This window comes from Rousettus aegyptiacus, unplaced genomic scaffold (genome assembly GCF_014176215.1).
Source record: "Rousettus aegyptiacus isolate mRouAeg1 unplaced genomic scaffold, mRouAeg1.p scaffold_m13_p_13, whole genome shotgun sequence".
Classification (NCBI taxonomy): domain Eukaryota; kingdom Metazoa; phylum Chordata; class Mammalia; order Chiroptera; family Pteropodidae; genus Rousettus; species Rousettus aegyptiacus.
The window spans coordinates 18,936,544-18,955,520 of record NW_023416288.1 but is presented as its reverse complement, the minus strand read 5'-3'; the positions used below and the strand labels follow the sequence as shown (position 1 = coordinate 18,955,520).

General features: G+C 35.9%; 1 protein-coding gene across 16 annotated transcripts in view; it reads right to left on the bottom strand.

The window, feature by feature from the left end:
* The window catches only part of PPP1R9A (protein phosphatase 1 regulatory subunit 9A), a 258,086-nt gene that overhangs the window by 126,011 nt on the left and 113,098 nt on the right, over positions 1–18,977 (bottom strand). The window lies entirely within an intron of this gene.

Here is an 18,977-nt window from a genome sequence, read left to right as displayed (position 1 = left end):
GCTTGTAGTTGAGCAGGGCACATAAACCATCTCAAAAATAATTAATGTTGGAAGCTAATTATTCTAGTAAAAATTGGATTCCTTCTTCCATGTATTAGAATTATCTATCTTTGCCAGGTAACTTCACAGCCTTTTACTGTGGGTGGGGTATACTTTCCTGCTACAGTGATTTTGGGATGGGTGAAATGACTTGCTTTGGTCAATGGAATGTGGAGGGAAGTAACGGTGTACACGTTTTTAGCAGAAGCCTGAAGAAGCATCCTGTGCTTCCACATAAACTCCTGAGCTCTTGTGATCCATGAATAACAGAGCATTAAACAATAGCTGCTTCAGCCTGGGTCCCAGAATGAAGATAAATGGAGGAGACCTGAACCTGCGAGGAAGCCTGGGGTCTAGCCTGGCCCAGCTTAGCCACGCTTAGATCAACCGTCCTGCAGCCAACCTGCACCCCAGGGGGCATGAGAATACACATTTCTCATAAGTCACTAAGATTTTGATATAGTTTGTTTTCAGCAAAATGTGACTAATCTAGTTCTCTAACTCTCGATAGCAGGAGTCATTTTTCATCTTTTCAAACTGTAGAATATTATAACTGAGTAAAGAGAATTAATGCATTGCTTCAAAGAAACTTATCTGACTACACTTGTACAAATTAAATATCATGCAGATTTTTTTTAAATCAATGCTAAAAACTTTCCGACAACAAAATATACTATTATGAAATTATAAGAAAAGTCAAATATTAACAGAAAATATTGCCAAATATCAATATGAATATCAATAATACATAAAAGGCTTTATCCACTCAAAGAACTGCATATACAAGGAGAGGAAAATAAATTGAGGCTTCAACGAAGAAATACCTATGCTCAATAAATTATGTAAAAATGCTCAACTTCATTAAAAGTTAAGCAAATATAAATTATAACAAAGAAATACCATGCAGTCACCCATAAGAATGGTTTTTTTAAAAAAGGAACTGTAACATCCAGGGTTTATAAGAATGTAGAAAAAGGAACACTCTCAGAAAAGCAGGGGATGAAAGCATAATCTGAAAACGGCTATCAAGATTTTAAATGGAAATACCTTTGACCTAATAATGCTACATCTAAGTATTTACAGAGATATTTGGAAGAGTGAACAAAGATGTATGTGCAAAGAAGTTCATTACAGAGCCTATTGTATTAGCTCAAAGAGGGAAACTATCCAAATGTCCACGGAAAAAAAATATAAATGTCTTAATCGTGACATATACAAATATGTAATTTTATGCAATGATTTAAAAGATCTATGTTGACGTAAAAGACTCTGAAATATATACACTAAGAAACAAAAAAAGCACATTGTAGATATGTCTGTTCATCTATATCCATCCATCCATCCATCCATCCATCCATCCATCTAATCTAATCTATCTATTGTCCCAATTGGTATGATCCCAATTTTAATCTAAAGACCTCCTAAATTCTCTAGTTATATAGCTCTTGCCAAATTGCAAAACCACTCTAAGCCTGTTTGCTAAGGTACTCTGACAAGTATCCTGCATTTGCAAAATGGCTATTATAATAATAATACCAGCTCCATAAAGGTGTTATAAAACGAAATGAGATAATCTGTGTAATCGTGCTTGCTTCAATATGGAGTGAGGGAAGCTTTCCCAGGCTAATATGAGAGAAAAGTATTTCCCCTGATACCGACACTCACCTCATCCTCTTGTTATAAATGTTCTGAATATCTCATCCACTATGATGCTTAATGCTCTTGAAACAAAAATCTACATAATTAACTTGATATTACAATGTAGACTAGCTGCCAAATCCTGTGTCCAGAGCTATGCACTGTCATTATCTAATGGCTCATCGCCTGCCATGCTTTGTTTTCCCTTGCCCAGGAAGAGCCTCAGAGATTAAAGGAAAGTCGACCTAGGTAAATACTTCGCCTTTCATCAACAGGGTCTTTGTTGTTTCAGTATTCTTATAATAGTTCTACCATGTTTAATTATTACTGTAACTGCTTTGCAAAAATATGGAAAGTTAATTAATCAAATAATAATCGGAGCCTTGTCATACTATCACTGCCATACAAAAAACTCTAAAGGCCAATAACACCCTGGGACGTATATAATATTCAACACCTTCAATATTCACAACTATCACAGTCATTTGGGGGTAAACATAACATTCTCCAAAGATTCTAAATAGGTGAGGGCTTTCTGCTGCATATGAAAGCATTAGCAAGCAGGATATATACATATATATATATATATATATATATATATATATTTTTTTTTTTTTTTTCAGTTCAATCACCTTCACATTGTTTCTGTGTTATCCAACTGAGAAAAGCAAACAAAAAGATGTTTAAATTTAAGACTTCTTGTTTTGGAGCCAACAAAGGATATTCTGTTCCTTGATCAAAAGAAACAAAACAAGACCTTGTCCCTTGCTTGGCAGCAGAGGCAATCTTGCGGGGGGTAACAAGTTTACAAATCCAGTTAGCAATGACATTTCTGACCCAGTAACCAAAGGCTATGAAAAATAAAGTTAAAATTAGCGTATTATAAGACTTCAACTAGAACCATTCCCTTTCCCATTTCTAATCATTCAAGCTACACTTTTTCAAAATCAGAGCAATACTTTTTCAAAAAGGAGAAAACAACTTATTTCCTTTGCTTCCTTATGGCATTCTTTAATCAACGCAAATCAAAATAAGGGATTTTTCTGTCAATATTGACCAGGAGGAATCTCCTACAATGCTCCCACAAGGTCTCCGTTCCGCCTTTCATCCGGGTTTCACTTCATCTTCCCGACACATCAAGGATGGAAAAAGTTACAGGTGCTAGCATGCTGCGTTTCAGGTGATGGGCTGGCACGGCATGCTCCTGGAGATAAGCCAAGCATTCACATGCTTCCACAAATAAGCCCCACTTATCACAAGCTTCCTTGGTGCAACACTGACTCACCTTCGCATGATTTTAGCGGCTCTGCTCAAGAGACTCTAAATTGAAACTACGAGAAAGCATAGAGAAGATAGCCCTTATCTTGAAGTTCTAAAAAGAAATCTGGTGATAAACCATTTTCAGAAAGGAGGATCCTGACAGCCTTAAAACAATGTATAACCAGAACTTCAGCTCCCTTTCCTTCCCCCAGAACCAAGGCCAGTTCACTGATTTACAGAATCATTTTCTTAATGCCTAGTGTGTGCCAGGGAGTATATTAGGTCCTGTCGTAAACCAATGTAAACCAAATTGAATTTCACAACTATCACAGTCATTTGGGGGTAAACATAACATTCTCCAAAGATTCTAAATAGGTGAGGGCTTTCTGCTGCCTATGAAAGCCTTAGCAAGCAGGATGTTACAAATACAGACTCACAGCTCTATCTTATAAGCACAGTAAAGTCCCAGATGTCTGTCCTTAAGGTACTATGACAGGTAACCCACATAAAGGTATACTTAAAGCAGTTGTGACAATATTCTACAATATTATGTCTAACTTTCTAATTTGATCACTCAACAGAACCCTACATATTATAAAACGAGACCAAATGCATTGGATGTTACTCCAAAAGCTGTTAGCTTGCTGGCCTTCTCTGACTCGAAGTTCATTAATATAAAATATTTCTGAGGCTAATCCACATATTTTTAATGTCACTCATTTCACCAATTATTAGTAACATCCTTAAAGTTAATAAACTTTTTTGTGTAGATTTAAAGTACCTAGCTCTGGAGTACAGACTTCTAATTAGGGTCTTTCAAATACTAATTAACTAATCCTAGAATAAGGATTCATGATTGGTGTACCTGGAATGCTAACTGAAGGCTCCTAAAACAAAGTTATATCCATAAATATTGTGATATATATGCTGAAGTAATTGGAAGTAAGTTACAGACAATATAAACCTTTATAAAAATTATCTTTAACTCTTGTATCAACTGATCCAGTAAGGCAGAAAAAAAGAGACTGCTTATTTTTCATATTTTCACATGAGAAATTTGAAGCTCAGGGAACAATATACATGGCGCATATGAAGATAATTAAGGAAGACAAAGTATATAAGGACAAAAGGTGTATTTCACTAATTGTCAGCCCAGTGGTTTCATGGATAACTGAAGAACAGGAAGTGGACAAACATACTCTACACAATGGAACGGAAAAAGCAGGCTAGTTCAAAAGACAGCACTGAGAAACTCGTATCTGTCAGGGTTCTCCACAGAAACAGAACCAAAAGGATGTGTGCAAATGTAGATGTGTACCATATACACGTGTGTGTATGTGTATAATTACTTTTGTTTTTATGGTAAGCTAGATTTATTTTAAGGAATTGGCTCACACGATTACAGAGGCTGACAAATCCAAAATCTGCAGGCCAGTAGTAGAGATCCAGGGAAAAGCTGATGCTGTAGTTCAGGTCCAAAGGCAGTCTCCCAACAAAACTCTCTCTTCTTAGTGGGAAGTCAGTCTTTTTCTAGTAAGACCTTCAACTGGTTGGATGAGGCCCACTCTGATAGAGGGCAATTTGCTTTACTCAAAATTCACCAATTTAAATGTTAATCTCATTCAAAAACACCCTCACAGAGACAGCTAAAATAATGTTTGGCCAAATATCTAGCCACCATGGCCCAGCCAAGTTGTCACATAAAATTACCATCACATATCTCTTAAAATAGAATATTCTCTGGTTCCAAAAACTAGTCTTTTGACATCTGACAAAGATGATCATATCTTGATAGTGTTTTTTCTCATATTATCTGGAGCAATTTTCTATATCCCCAGACTTATTTGTAGAACGTATACAAAATCCATGATAAAATCGAATATACATTTTTGTATTTTCAATGGCACCAACAACTTCATAATTTTAGATAATCAACGACCAAATATGGAAGGTGTAAACTCTCCAAATTTAGAAAACCAATGGTTGACTCTGTGGATAGTTATATATATACGAAGACATTTAAAGAAAAAATACTTCAACCTAAGTGGAGTTTTTTATTAAGGTCAAATATACAGAAATTATCAATGAAATAAAAAGATTAGATTTATTTATTATATTAGATCTATCTCTTAATTGTGGCAACGCAGAATTCAAATATAATTAGTATAATTTAGCTGTAAATATATGTTGTTAAAGTACTTGAAAAGTTTTAAAAGTCAGTTTAATACTTCTTTGCAAAACAGTTTATGCCATTAATCAAAAAATTTTCATCCTAAGTAAATGTAAATTTAGCTTATTCTAAATTTAGAGAAATTCTAAGACAGTTAAGCCCAAATTAGTTTGTTTTTCCGGTAGGCAGTTCAACAGAAAACTGAGTGATCTCACTGTTCATGTTTTTCACAGTATTTTTTAAATTATCATAAACAATTAAACATATCTGTGAGAAATTAGCAATGTTCTCTTTCAGCTCAACCAGACTTTTTGTTTAAATTGGAGACACATGCTTTACAAACTGACAACTAGTGGCCAGCATGAAATAAACTGGTGGCCTCTGTCCAGTTTCCACTGGACAGGTGTCATCATCACAGAAAAACTGAGCTAGCACCAATGGGCACCTTTTTTTATGGTGGGCGGGGGGCGAGGGGGAGGGGGTCATCTCCTGAGAGAAATAACTGACTTCTCATTCACAGAAGTTAATACTCTTGTACAGATGTAATGGAATGAGTTAAGTGAGTCAGTGTCTGTTCTAGTATTTGTCTTAGCAGTTGATATTATTTATTTTTTTCGCTGCCAAAGCTAGCTGTGTTTCTAAAGGACTATGGAGGGAGATTATCTTGAATTGTCCGAATAGAAAAACAGATGAAGGGGAGTACTACGGTACGCATGGGTGATGAGGTTAAAGAGGAGAAAGGGGACACTGGCCGCACCTTCTCTTGAGGCTGAGAAGCAAAAGTGAAACTTTCCTAAGGCTTAGAAGTCCTTTAGGTATAGAAATTTACACTCTCCCATGGCAAGCACGGGAGATGACCTCTGATGGGAGGGCTAAGGGGTATCACGAGAACTGAGTGTTAACCTCTAAGGTCTTGGGAACCTTGGAAAGATCACTTCTGGCCCAATATGTTGCCTAGAAACAAAGTAAAACGGCCTTGAAGAGGACTTGACCATTTGTTCAAGAAGCTCATAGAACAGTCTGAGTTTAAAGGATAGGGACTCCTAAGATAAAGAACTCTGTAAAACTCCAAGAGTGGCAGAAGAAAATGCAAAAACGTAAATAAGGCTGAATTAAGAGCCAAACAAGTGGGTGAGAACCTCAAGAAGGTTAACTTTAGTCCAGAGGAAGACAGTAACATGATACAAAGCATCCTAGTTTTGGGTGAACTAAAATTGCTTCCTACTCCTCAGATGAAATGGGTTGATGGCCAGACTCCACACACCAATGGTGGTGATCTTTCATGTGTCAACTTGACTAGGCTACAGGTTCCTGTTATTTACTCAAACACTAATCTAGGCATTCCTGTAAGATATTTCGTAGATGTGATTAAAATCCAAAATCAGTTGACTTTAAGCAAAGGAATTTGAGTTAATCTGAGTGGGCCTGATTCAAAAGCCTGAAGAGTAGACAGAGCTGAGGCTTTCAGGAGGAAAAGAAATTTTGCCTGTGGACAATAGCTTCAGCTTGTTGCAGAGTTCTACCCTCTCTCTCATTTTAAAGGCTTGCCCTTCAGATTTGGAATTGTTACCCAGCCCTTATATTTGCATAAGCCAATTTCTTGCAATAAATCTCTTAACATTTATCTTCTACTGGTTCCCATTTCTCTGGTTGAGCCCTGACTAATACACCAAAACTTCAAGTCTTCATCACAGGACAAAGCATGAATATTCAGAGTACTGACTTATGAAGCACTGACTGTGGCCCACAGGGGCTTATGAAATCAAGCGAATGGGTCATGAACAGCACTGAGAAAAGTTAAACAGAAGAAAATGGAATAGAAAACATCAGTGGTCACTACAAGTAGAGTAAGAATATTCATTATACTTTAAAAATTTCAGTTTCAAATAAACCCATGAATATAAACATGTGTATGTACCATGTCTTAATGTAAAATGGTTATGATTTAGAGACTACAGAAACAGTACACTTAAGAAACAATTTTAAAAAAATTTAATCCACACAGAGAATTCCCATTTAATTTACATTCTATTCTAAAAGTCAAAATAGGCAATACAAGTTTCTCAAACTACTGAGCCCATGAATGACAACAGATGCGGAAATAATCACCCTTCACACTTCCTCTCTATCTTGAGCTACTGATTCTTATTTCAAATTCTTATTGAGCTCAGTGGTTGGACTGTGGTCAGTACTAGGAATACTTGATCCATCTTAGACCTGTGACTATAACTAACATAAGAGGTAGAATAGAGGGATGAGGAGGATGCTATGGGAGCACATAGTGGAGACATGTAAGCCTGCCTGGAGAAAGGGGAGGAGTGGTAAGCAAGGATTCCCAGAAAGATCCTGAAAGCAAAGACTTCAGGCAGTTACGGTTAGTATCAGTGAATAACAAGGGGGTAAGGGAAGGTATGTGGAAGGCTTTCTTGGAAAAACAGTAACGTGCAAGATAGGAATAAGAGAGAAGAGCAGAATTACAGAACAGGAAGTAATCCAATATGGCCAAAATTGGAGTGGCAAATGAATGATAGCAGATGGGACAAAAGTGTGTAGGGAGAGCTTTAAGACACATGGTCTGTTGTGTAAATATAATTCACATGCTCAAACCCTGAAAGAGAATGAGAATTCATGAATAATGCTAGAGGGGACCAGAAATGGAAGAAGAGAACTGAGCTAGAATTTCTAGGGATTCTTTATCTTCACCCCTTTCAGAGGGCTTGGTGGAAGCACAGGCCCTCGAGTTACTAAGTGACTGTCCCCAAAGTGTACTTTGTGGTGTGTGGCCAGTTGGAAGGAAGGCAGGAATACGGCACTCTGCCCTTGCACAAGGACTAGAAAGCAAGAATGAGCAAAGGCATCATCAGTATCGGGAGGAACATGAGTAAACCGAGGTACTGAGAACTGAAGTTCCTCTTTTGAGGTCAGTCAAGACAACAGAGGCATGTGAGGGACAACAGCAATGGAAGACCTACCTCTGCTGACTATCTCTGTAATGTTTTTAAGGTGAAATTACGTAGAAATCACGAAAGGTAAAGGCCTCTTTATAATCCTGCACTTAACTAGTGTCTAGTGTGCTGGTCTCTGGAAGAGAATCTGTTCACCACCTACCTGGGGTCAAATAATAAACAAAGGTGAACAATTTTCTAAAATCTCAGGTTCAAATACTGACAAGGCTTCAAAAAAAAAAAAAAACTTTTTTAGCAAGTATTTCTAGCACCAACTAAAACCTACATAACCAACTGAAAATTTTAATTTTCATAAAGGTCATGAGTAAAATATGCCTAATTTTTAAACTCTGCAAGCTGAGGCCAGACATCACATGGCGGGGGAAAAAAACTACAAAACAAGACTGAAACACAAATAACCCATTGTTAGAAAATGCATATATACACGAGGACACTGATGCTGTAATACAAGGCTGAGCTTGTAATCCTAAGACTAGACGCAAAAGGAACTCTTCTGGACGGCTGTGATCCAATGTTAAAATTAATAATGCTACCCGCAATACAGGGAAGACTCTGTTATAAACAAACTGTCCCTTCTATTTAGACTCCTCCAAGAACTAGACTCAAATGTAACTGACTGATTCTGGATCATCATTAAAAAATGTCAACATATGTTACATCTACAAATGCCTCCCTTATTTATAGGCAAAACCTAAAGGGCAGGAGTGCTTTATAGTAAACATGATAATCAGCAATCTTTGTCAAAACATGTGGAGGACAGTGCTGTCACATTATTCTCGGTGTCTGAGGTGAAAGCTGCCATCATTCTTATTACCACAGGATTAATGGTCAAATCTGGGAATCACTCACCCTTGAATCACACTAACTTTGACCTCATATATCTTGTAACAGAAATAATTGCTTTGTGAATACCATGTGAACTGCTGTGCTTTTTAAATTCAATTGTCTCCACAACCTCAGAAACTGTCCATAAAAAAGAAGATGCCAGTAAAGCCAAGTGGTGATTTTTTAAAAATAGGTGAACGCTCTGTAAACAGAGAAGATACAACAATCACTGCTACCTGGATCCCCGATTGCATAGACAGTCCACACTTCCGGACCGGTTTGATGATTTCATAGCACCTGAAACTCAAAGTGCCCCCAAACAAAACTGTCCTCTACCTCCTGTAAGGTCTCGCCCATTTAATGATGACTGGGTCATGTGGGCTTGAAAAGGCAGTCGGTCATAAAAAAACAAATCTGCCTCTTCCTTTCCCCACACACACTCCTGTTGATTCTCTTTAAAAGAATTCTTGTTCTCTCCTTCCCATTCCCCTGACTGCTCAGATCCCTAATAACTGAATTATCCTGCAACATATTCATTGATTTCCGCTCTCCTACAACTTACTATACACCGCATCTAAGTACCACTCCTAAAGTGTGTTTAAATCATGGCTCTGTGGGTCAGGAACAGAGTTAGGGAGATGAGATTGGGGTGGGAAATAAAAAGAGAGTGAATTTATAAGTGATAATTACACTTTGTCTGCATAGCTTTTCTGTACTTTCCAATTTTGTAATGGCCAAGTATTGTTTTCTAATGGGGGCGGAGTGGGGAAGACACTCTAAAATGCCTCTTACTGCTCTCAATCACCTCAAGAATAAGTCCAAATATTTCAGAACGGCATCAGAGCTCTCCAAGACCTGCCTCCAGCCTAAACGGCCAGCCTCTATCCAACACTACTTCTTTTCACTCCCTTCATTCTCTGAGGAGTAGGCAGCAGGAATTTAAAAGTATTTCAATTGTGGTTAGACAGTGAATTTAAATATGTAAATATATAAAAGTAGTTGGCTAGTTTTGTAATCCTGAGTGAGCGGCGCCTGTCCCTAGGTAATCTAGAGGAGCAGATTTACTGATTAAAATCCAGCTGTCAGTTTTGCATTCTGGTCACGGTGGTCTATGAGAAATTTCACTTGATGGTGCCTGTCCTCTCTCAAACCAAAAAGAACCACAAACAATCAGTGTGTGAGTGCTCAAGTCTACCAAAATCTGTTCCCATGTCATCTCTACCTGCCACACCGACATCAGGAAGGTAAATGAGTGTGCCTTGTGTTCTAAATTTTATGTACTCAAATGACTATTTGTCTCTTGTGACTTAACTTGATGTAGTCAAAGCTCTTAGCAGCAAAGTTGAACACAAAAGAAAATTGTACCTCACTCTTTCATTTTGGAAGAAACAAATACGCTGTTTTAAAATATCAGACTCAATTTGTTCAATACTTTAGAGGCTCATTAGGACAACATCCTCCAACATTCAATCACTTCCTTCTCCAAACTCCCTGAGTCTTCTATCAGCCATTAGTACTTATAGCCTGCCTTTTATTTGGTAATATTATATGCATTTAAATCATATCGTTATCTAGCATCTTCAACATAAGACTAGTGTCTTATTACCCACTGCACTGCCAACATTTGACACTGTGCTTGACATAGGATACCAAGTCAACTGATGTTTGTTGATGGAACTGCCTTATAAGGGAGACTGATAAATGCATTTCTTTTGGAAATTCCATAACTAAAACTCACTTGAATAGATGCTCCATTCATTTATTTAAGTTTTCTAGATAAGCTGGCAACACAAGCAAAGGTATCTTCCTCACTGTCTAGTCTACCCTGCTGGCTTCCACTACACGCTCTAGCATTTAGGGCACCAAGATTCTGGCAGCAGGTACAGGCAGCATAAAAATGCAACACAGAGAGTCAAACCTTAATGAAAAAGTAGTATCAGACCCAGGATAGAAAAGGCTGATCCTATGGTAGTTGGGCCTGTTCCACTGCTGGTTCTTTCCACACATTTCTTACTGTGTGTGTGTGTGTGTGTGTGTGTGTGTGTGTGTGTTTATGCGTGTGTGTATGTATATCAATTAGCTCCCATCAGTGATACTGAAAAGAATATTTCAACAGAGAGCATCAGGTAGACCATGAGGAGAACCTACCTACTCTGTTTACAGGCAAATAGCAGACCTGAATGAACCTTCTCCTCAATTTTGTTCAAAAAGATCTAAAGAGAGAAATAATGACAGGTAGGTAATAATGATGAAATGAGAAAGAGAAGGGTAACTGTAACTACCATCGAGTGACTCTTCTGAGATAAGTGTATCACATGAATCTCATAATGGTTCTATTCTGCAGATAGGTAAACTTCAGGCTCACAGATGACAGGTAGTTTGCCCAAAGATACATGAAAATATCTAAGAGACAACCAAAAGCCAAGCTCGGGTCTGGCTGAATTAAAAGTTCAGGCTCTTTACCCCATTCCATATCACTTTAAAAGAGGAAGCATTATTAAAAACACCAAAATGTAAAATAAGCACCCCTATATAAACACACACACATACACGCATACATACCACACAACTGCAAAGGGCTGATAAATAGGGGGAAAACTTCAAACTTACTAGTAACTAAAGAGATGCAAAGAAACTATTTTTCATTTACAAAGATTTAAAACCAGGGAAAGAGATAGATGAACTGTTGCTCTGTAATACACTGTAGATAAAGTGAACTGGCATAACTTTCTAGAAGGCAATGTGTTAAAAATCTTTAAAACTATATCTATTAGTATCAATTGACCTAATAGATTCTAAGGATTTAATCTAATGAAATCATAGATATGCATAAATATTTATGTACGCTGACACTAATCACAGTATTATTTACAAAAGGGCGAAAAATTTAAAGCAATCTAAATGTCCAAAAAAAAGGAAGAATGAATAAATAATGGTATATCCATAAGATGCAACTCACCAATGCTTATGGATGTACCATAACAATCATGCTCTGTGAGACTGCTTGATGATACAAAAAATGTTCAAATACGTGGTATGCGAAAAGATTAACAGCACATGTGCACACACAGAACATGAATGATCCTGATCATGTATATACATACAGATGTAATAACTTCTGGATACTAGGATTATAAATGATTTTATTTTCTTTATATTTTTCTGGATTTTTATAAAATATAAGATCTTTGGTAAATAAAGAAAAAATATTAAATGTTATTTTAAAAACATTCATTACTAAACCTTGAATGATCGATGAGCATAAGGCTTTCCACATACTGTAAAAGGAAGTTTGCCAGGCTACATATTAATTTAAAATATATTGTAATAGCACTTCCAATGTTAACTAATATAGTGAAAGGTGATACCTGCAATGATGAGACTAAGGAACAAAAAGACCTTGGGTCTTATAAAACTTAAATGCAATATAAAATCATTATAATTTTTATGTAATAAGCATATTTGTGCTAAGCAGTTTAGAAACCATGCTCTACAGCTAAGGTATCACTGACCAAAAGAAAACACATTTGTGAGTTTTGACATTAAATACTAAACACAACCAAAGCCCAATCCTTGATAACAAAGATCTAGATCCCATTTCTTATCAACACAGCTTAGTTACTACAACGCTCTGGTTTAATTCTGAGAATATGCTATATGAAGTCAACTGTATATTCTCTCCTTTTAGACATCTGTCTCTGTGGAAAAACACTGCTCATGCTGAGCAAAAAAACTAATATAAGCTTCAGTTACAGTTTTCAGAGCTTAGTTCACAATGGCTTTGTGTGTGTATGTTTATATGGAATGATTTTTTTCAGCATATGAAAACAGAAGGCTGGTCCCTTAACATCTATAGATAAGTATGCCATCCTAGTTAGTCTGAAGAATAATTTTATTTAAATCCCAGTAAAATTATAAGTTAGTTTAGTTCTGGGGAAAAAAATCGCTTCTGATGCATACAATCACAGAATTTTACAACCAGAATGTATTTTGGCAATTGCCCAAATAGGGATGCAAAAAAAACAACACACGTGCTATTCTCAACTCCTTCTTGTGACAGACTAACCAGGTGAGTAACGCGAGCTAAGACCGGCCATCTTCCCAGCATCTTCAGTGCAGTCACCACTAATTGATCAAGTTATGGGAAGGAGAAAACAAATGTATTTGCCATATCTGGTCTAATCTCTTATTTAGTTTCAGGAGAGGCAATCCAAGGTCACACAATCAACCCTGATGTTAGGACAATAATTTCCAGATGTGTCAGAGGGTATTCTTGATACTACCTTGTATTTCTTCAGAATGGCTCTCTATAAAAAAGACAAGTAGCAAAATAAGTCCTTTCGCAAGAACCAAATTGAGCCCTCCTCAGAAAACAATTCCAATTCAGATGTGACAATTATACTTCACATATAAGTTTTACATGTAAAAAGCATTTGAAAAAAATATATTAGAAATAACAACAGTTGTTTTAAGTCGGCTGAATTATTGCTTTATTATCTTTAATACTCTCATATTTTAGTTTTCTATACAAAAAAATGGGAATGAGGAAATCACTTAATTTTCTATTGAAAAAGCAATGCATTAACATTCCTACTTATAAATAGATGTTGGCATGGTGAGTCAGAAGATCTGCTCTTCTACTTGCGTTATCTTAAGTAAGTTGACCTTTTTAGGCCCACATTTTCCCCATTTGTAGAAATGAGAGGAGTGAAGTAAATGGTGTTCAATATCACTTTTACTCTGGAATTCTGAAACTTTACCTATAATAAATCCAGCATAAAATTCCATTAAATGTTTTCCAGTCTTAGCGATGCCACTGACCAGGAGAAAAGGAACCACCTTTACCCTGGCTTTACTTTTCATGGGGAGAGACAACAATTAGTGTATGTCCCCAGCACGCCTTCAACTCATGCATACCACCTGGGCTGGTTCTTTAGGGGTAAGAAACTAGGCCTCCATTATCTTGCTCTTCTCTTTTGAAAAAGGGCTGTCTACAGAGAGCCTACATTCTGGTCCGCTCCTCTGTTGAAATTTTCAGGCATTTTTCTTGGGCTATGGTCTTTCAGTGCCAGCAGGGACTGAGTGGGTAAGTCTAATTTTGGAGTTCAGAATTTAGGAAGCCCACTGTTCCTGCAGATCTAAGTTAAACCCTCATGCCCAGTATTCCGCAGGGAATACTTCGATCTCTATGGCTATAACTTTTATTAAGTTATCTCCCAAGCAGTCCAGAATTTATCAAAGAAGAAGAATTGTTCAAGCTCTAAACTTCAAAACAAACAAACAAACAAACAAACAAAAACAGTTTGTTCCAGAACACATGCAATTATTAGTGTAGTTGGTCCTCTTCTATCTTTAAGGTCCCCTAATTGCACAGTTTTCTGAGTACTTACAAACTTCAGTGAGACTTCTAAAATTTAAAGTTAGAATGTATGTAATTCAAAATACTGTTTTGTTTTGTTTTTTAAAAATCAGGCTCTTGCCACCATCCATTTAAGCCTCAAAGCAGAAATGAGGAGGATCGGATCCAATATATTCCACCTCCTTAAACTGCTTGAGATTCTTTCCTCCACAGTGACAAATGCCCTTCTCATTGATGAATCACATCGATTATTACATATCGATTTTCAGCTACTACTTGTATACCACGTAATCACCCCACACTGTCACTAGAGTATTCTAAAAACATGAATTTTATCAGGTCTCTGCTCTGCCAAGAATCAAAAAAAATTTTTTTCTTTCAATTTTTAAAACCTCCAATGGTTTCTCGACCACAGAAACCACCAGATAAAGTTCCAACAATATAACAGATTTTACAACATGTTTTTAACATTCCCTCATTAACGATCTTCTCAGCCTCTCCCTGACATGCTTGTATCAGTCCCTCCAGTAATCTCAAGGTCTCAAACTACTTAAAATGACAGGAATTCTCTTTCATGATCCTCTTATCCATCCTTAAAAACAGCTTGACCTTTAAGATTCAATGTAGATCTAACTTTGTTTATGAACCTTTCTTGACTGACATAGAGTTAGGAGTTTTATCAAATCACAGCCACAGAGAAGACTTGGGATTACAAAACACTGAGAATGAAAAGAAAAAAAAAAATACAAAGCCCAGACTTTACTGAATTTATCTGAACATTGTGTTGTGGCACACCTGTAACCATTCTAAAGAAGTGTTCCACAGGAAACACAAATATATCAGATCACCTATCCCCTTACTATAAATATTGTTTCATTTTTACCATGAGTCTTTCACACATTAGAGCCTGTGATCTAGCAAAGTGACTGTCCATATTAGGGAGTCAACAGTACTATGACTAAAGGAAATTTATTTTATTATATTTGTATTTTGAGATTAGAGTTAGGGGACTAAGATATCTAATGAGCTACAATTAATGTTACATTTCAAGAAGTAAAGCATTTATCTTTAAATAAATTACTGAGATCATGCCTGATAAGAGAAAGAGAAATCCACAACACATCACCAATTTCTCAATGAGATAAAAGTAAACACCTGGTTCCATACAGTCACATCTGCATTATGTTTACTTCTTTGTCTTAAAGAGTGAGAAAATGTAACAGAAGGCAGATTCACATTCTCAGCACAACTATAAGTGTGTTAGGTGACTTCACAGAACGAAATGAGATTTGGTCAGCCTTACATTTTTGGCCGTCCATATTCTAAACTTCTTTTTATGAACTGAAATAGCATTTTCATGAATTTCACTGGCTTCTTCTATAAAGTATCAACTTCTTTAAAAGTTATGTTCACTATTTTCCTTGATGTTATTTTAACTGCTCTTAAGCTGAAGTTCAAATGTATTACATATCCCTTTGTGAATCTCCATATTTTAGTGTGTAAATTTTATTAGTGAAATGCAGTACAAAAGCAAAAGAGTAAACAAAAGAATGTTTGGTCTAGTACAGCAAAACTAGGAGTAGGTTTTAGGAGAAATCTTTATTTCCCATTCTATTGTTTAGAACTGTCTAGAGAGGGCCCTTGGTGATAATCAACTTCTTATACAAACAAACTTGATAGCTGTAAATGCTGCAAAAATAATTCAAATATCATTTTGATAATAAGAAGACGACAGGCTGAAACAAAACACCACTTGACACAGTAATTAAAATTCTTCTCCCAGTTTTTTATTTTCACCAAACAATTCCACATTTTCTAGTAGTTTCCTGAAAGCCTTCCGTTACGGTACTGTGTCCTAGGTCTTTTGCTAATTTCCAAATAAGTGCAAACAAGAATTCACTGCCAAGATCAGGAACATTTTCCATATTCCTGGATTCTAACTGCCTGGAAATGTCAGGGTCTAGGCAACAGATCCCTCCTATATGTGGAATTCTAACCTACCTCTCCAAATGCAATCTAGCACATGCACTCTTCTATCCCTCTGCAAACTCATCTGCAGGTCAACAATCAGAAAATGAAGGCAGTATCTCATACGCATTTACAGGGATGAGGAAAGGTTAATATGAGAGTGACATTCGAAGGGTACCAAAATTAATCTTTACAAGACTTTATTTTTCTAAATTGTAGTATAAATCTCTCTGCAGACCTAAATGGGATTACTAAATTTAGGTTAACTCCTGTTGTATTTTAATATTATTATTGTTATTACTGCCTTATTGTTCAATTTCTTTTTCACTAATTAAGGATAACCTAACCTTAGGTTATCCCTTCTTAGATAAAAGAGAATGAGGGCTAGTATAAGAAATAATCAAAACATACAGGAATAGAGTGTCTGGGATTGTCCATCTTTAACGTTGACATCTGTAAATATCTCAAATTTAGTTTGTGAAGATATCATTTCAGGTATAGTATAAAATGGTAGAAAGAAAACCTACACCTCCTCACCCCCAAAAAACACACATACCATAAGATTATATTAGGTTTTAAACTTATTTAGCCAAAATATAGGCTATTAGAAGCAATGTGACTAGACAGAAAGAAATAAATGCAAGTGTCACAGTTTAGATCCCACTGGCCCCAAAGTTCCTTAGCAGGAGGCACAGATGCTAACACAGGATAAAGTTCTGCTAGAACCAAGAAGACATTTCTTGCTGTACTTTAAATTTAGAATGTACATCCCCGCCCCCGCCAAAAAAAAAAACCCAATAAGCTTCCACTTAAAGGAGTATTTACAAATAGTGAGCACCAGTAGTTCTTGAGGCTGATTCCGCATTAACAAATCCACACCCATTTTGAAGATGGAAAGCAGAGAATATATCCAAGGATCTCTAAACTACATTATATTCCACAGTTTTCCAGGATCTCCAAATGCTCAAATTCACATGGCTTTCTCCTCTCCCCTGACTTTGCACTATGATTTAAAACAGTTTAATCTGAATGGTTCAGTTGGAGTTCAGTCTAAAGAACAGTACTGCAGACCCATTTCACACACAGTCCAAGAAATCTTTACTATACTTTAATAATCGACTTACACTTATGTCCATGATTATGACACAATCACCCAGTTCTGATTTGAACCACCTTTAAAATATGTATAACGTCTTTAAAGAGATAAGAACCCTAAACTAAATTTCCATACCGTTTTTGCTGTGGAAATGCAAGGTCCCTTTCTATACTTCTAGAATGTGTAGGACAACCTGTTTCATAGTCTACTTCAAATCATACTAATGTAAGATATTAACCATCCAGGAACTGGGTGTGAAGTACATAGGAATCCCTCTGTACTATCATTGCAAGTTTCCTACAAATCTAAATGTACTCTAAATTTTTTAAATTATTTGCGAAAAAAGAGTTGGGGAAAGAAATCGGTCACTTACATGAAAAAGAAAAGGTAAACAAAGATAAAAATACATTAAATTCCATCCCTACCTCATATCGTATGTAAAATCAATTCCAAAAATTCCAAGTGGATTAGTGGAGTAAAAACATAAGCTGAAAAGCAAACTCTTAAAATGTTTAGATGAAAACAGGAGATATTTATGACCTTAGGAAAGTATCTAAAAATGACAGGGAAAAAAAACTATTACATATTAATAATTATTACTATGTTTAAATTCAAACTTGTGTATTATAAGATAACATACACAATATAAACTGGGATAAGATACTGATCAACTGGTATTCAACATATATTTTAAAACTCATAAAAATAAAAATAAAACAAATAGAATAATGAGGGGAAGATGTAAACATAACTCACAGAAAAGTAAAATCTAATGGCTAATACACTCATGACAAGTAATCAGAAAAATACAAATTGAAACAATGAATTTCATTTTACATTCATCAGGTAGGCTATGTTTTACTGAGAATGTGGAACAACAGGAACTGGTGAAGGATGTGCGAGTGGGTACAGTCCTCTGAAAAGTAATCTGGCAACAGACGCTGAAGTTAAGAATACATATACCTAAAACCTAGCTAGTCCACACAGATGAAACCGGTATGGAGAAACATTTGCTTGCATGCATATGTAGATATGTACAAGGATTTACATAGCATTTTTTTTTGTGTGTGATAATGATAAACAATCTTAATGTCCATAACAAGAAAATAAATTCTGGAATAGTCATACTATAGAATACCTGTACTAACTATATAGACTATCACTAAATGAGTTATAGCTGATGTATCAAGAGAAACAAACCTCAAAATTTTTTGAGAAAAAAAATTACCAAAGAGTGCATTTATTTGATACAATTTACATACAGTTTAAATGCATAAAATAAAATATTATATTTATGTTTTTTAAAAATAAATATGTTTGGTAACTAAAAACGCCAACTTCAGAAAAGTGATTACTTCTGGGAAGGGCTGCAAAAACGATTTTATATTGGATGACGAACACTGTGAACATCAACCGAGTCTGTAATATTCTACTTCTTTAAACAGAAAAATACGAAGCAAATATAACATTAAAATTTTACAAAGCTTACTAATGAGTGTCCAAGTTGTCACATTATATATTTTCGATATGTTCAAAATTCTTTATAATAAAATTATGTAAAGACAAAATTTGATGGAAATAATTTCTTAGTGAATTTTAGGCTATTTTCCCAAGTTTTCACTAAAGTTTCTTTGTATTTCAACTTGTCTTTTTAAT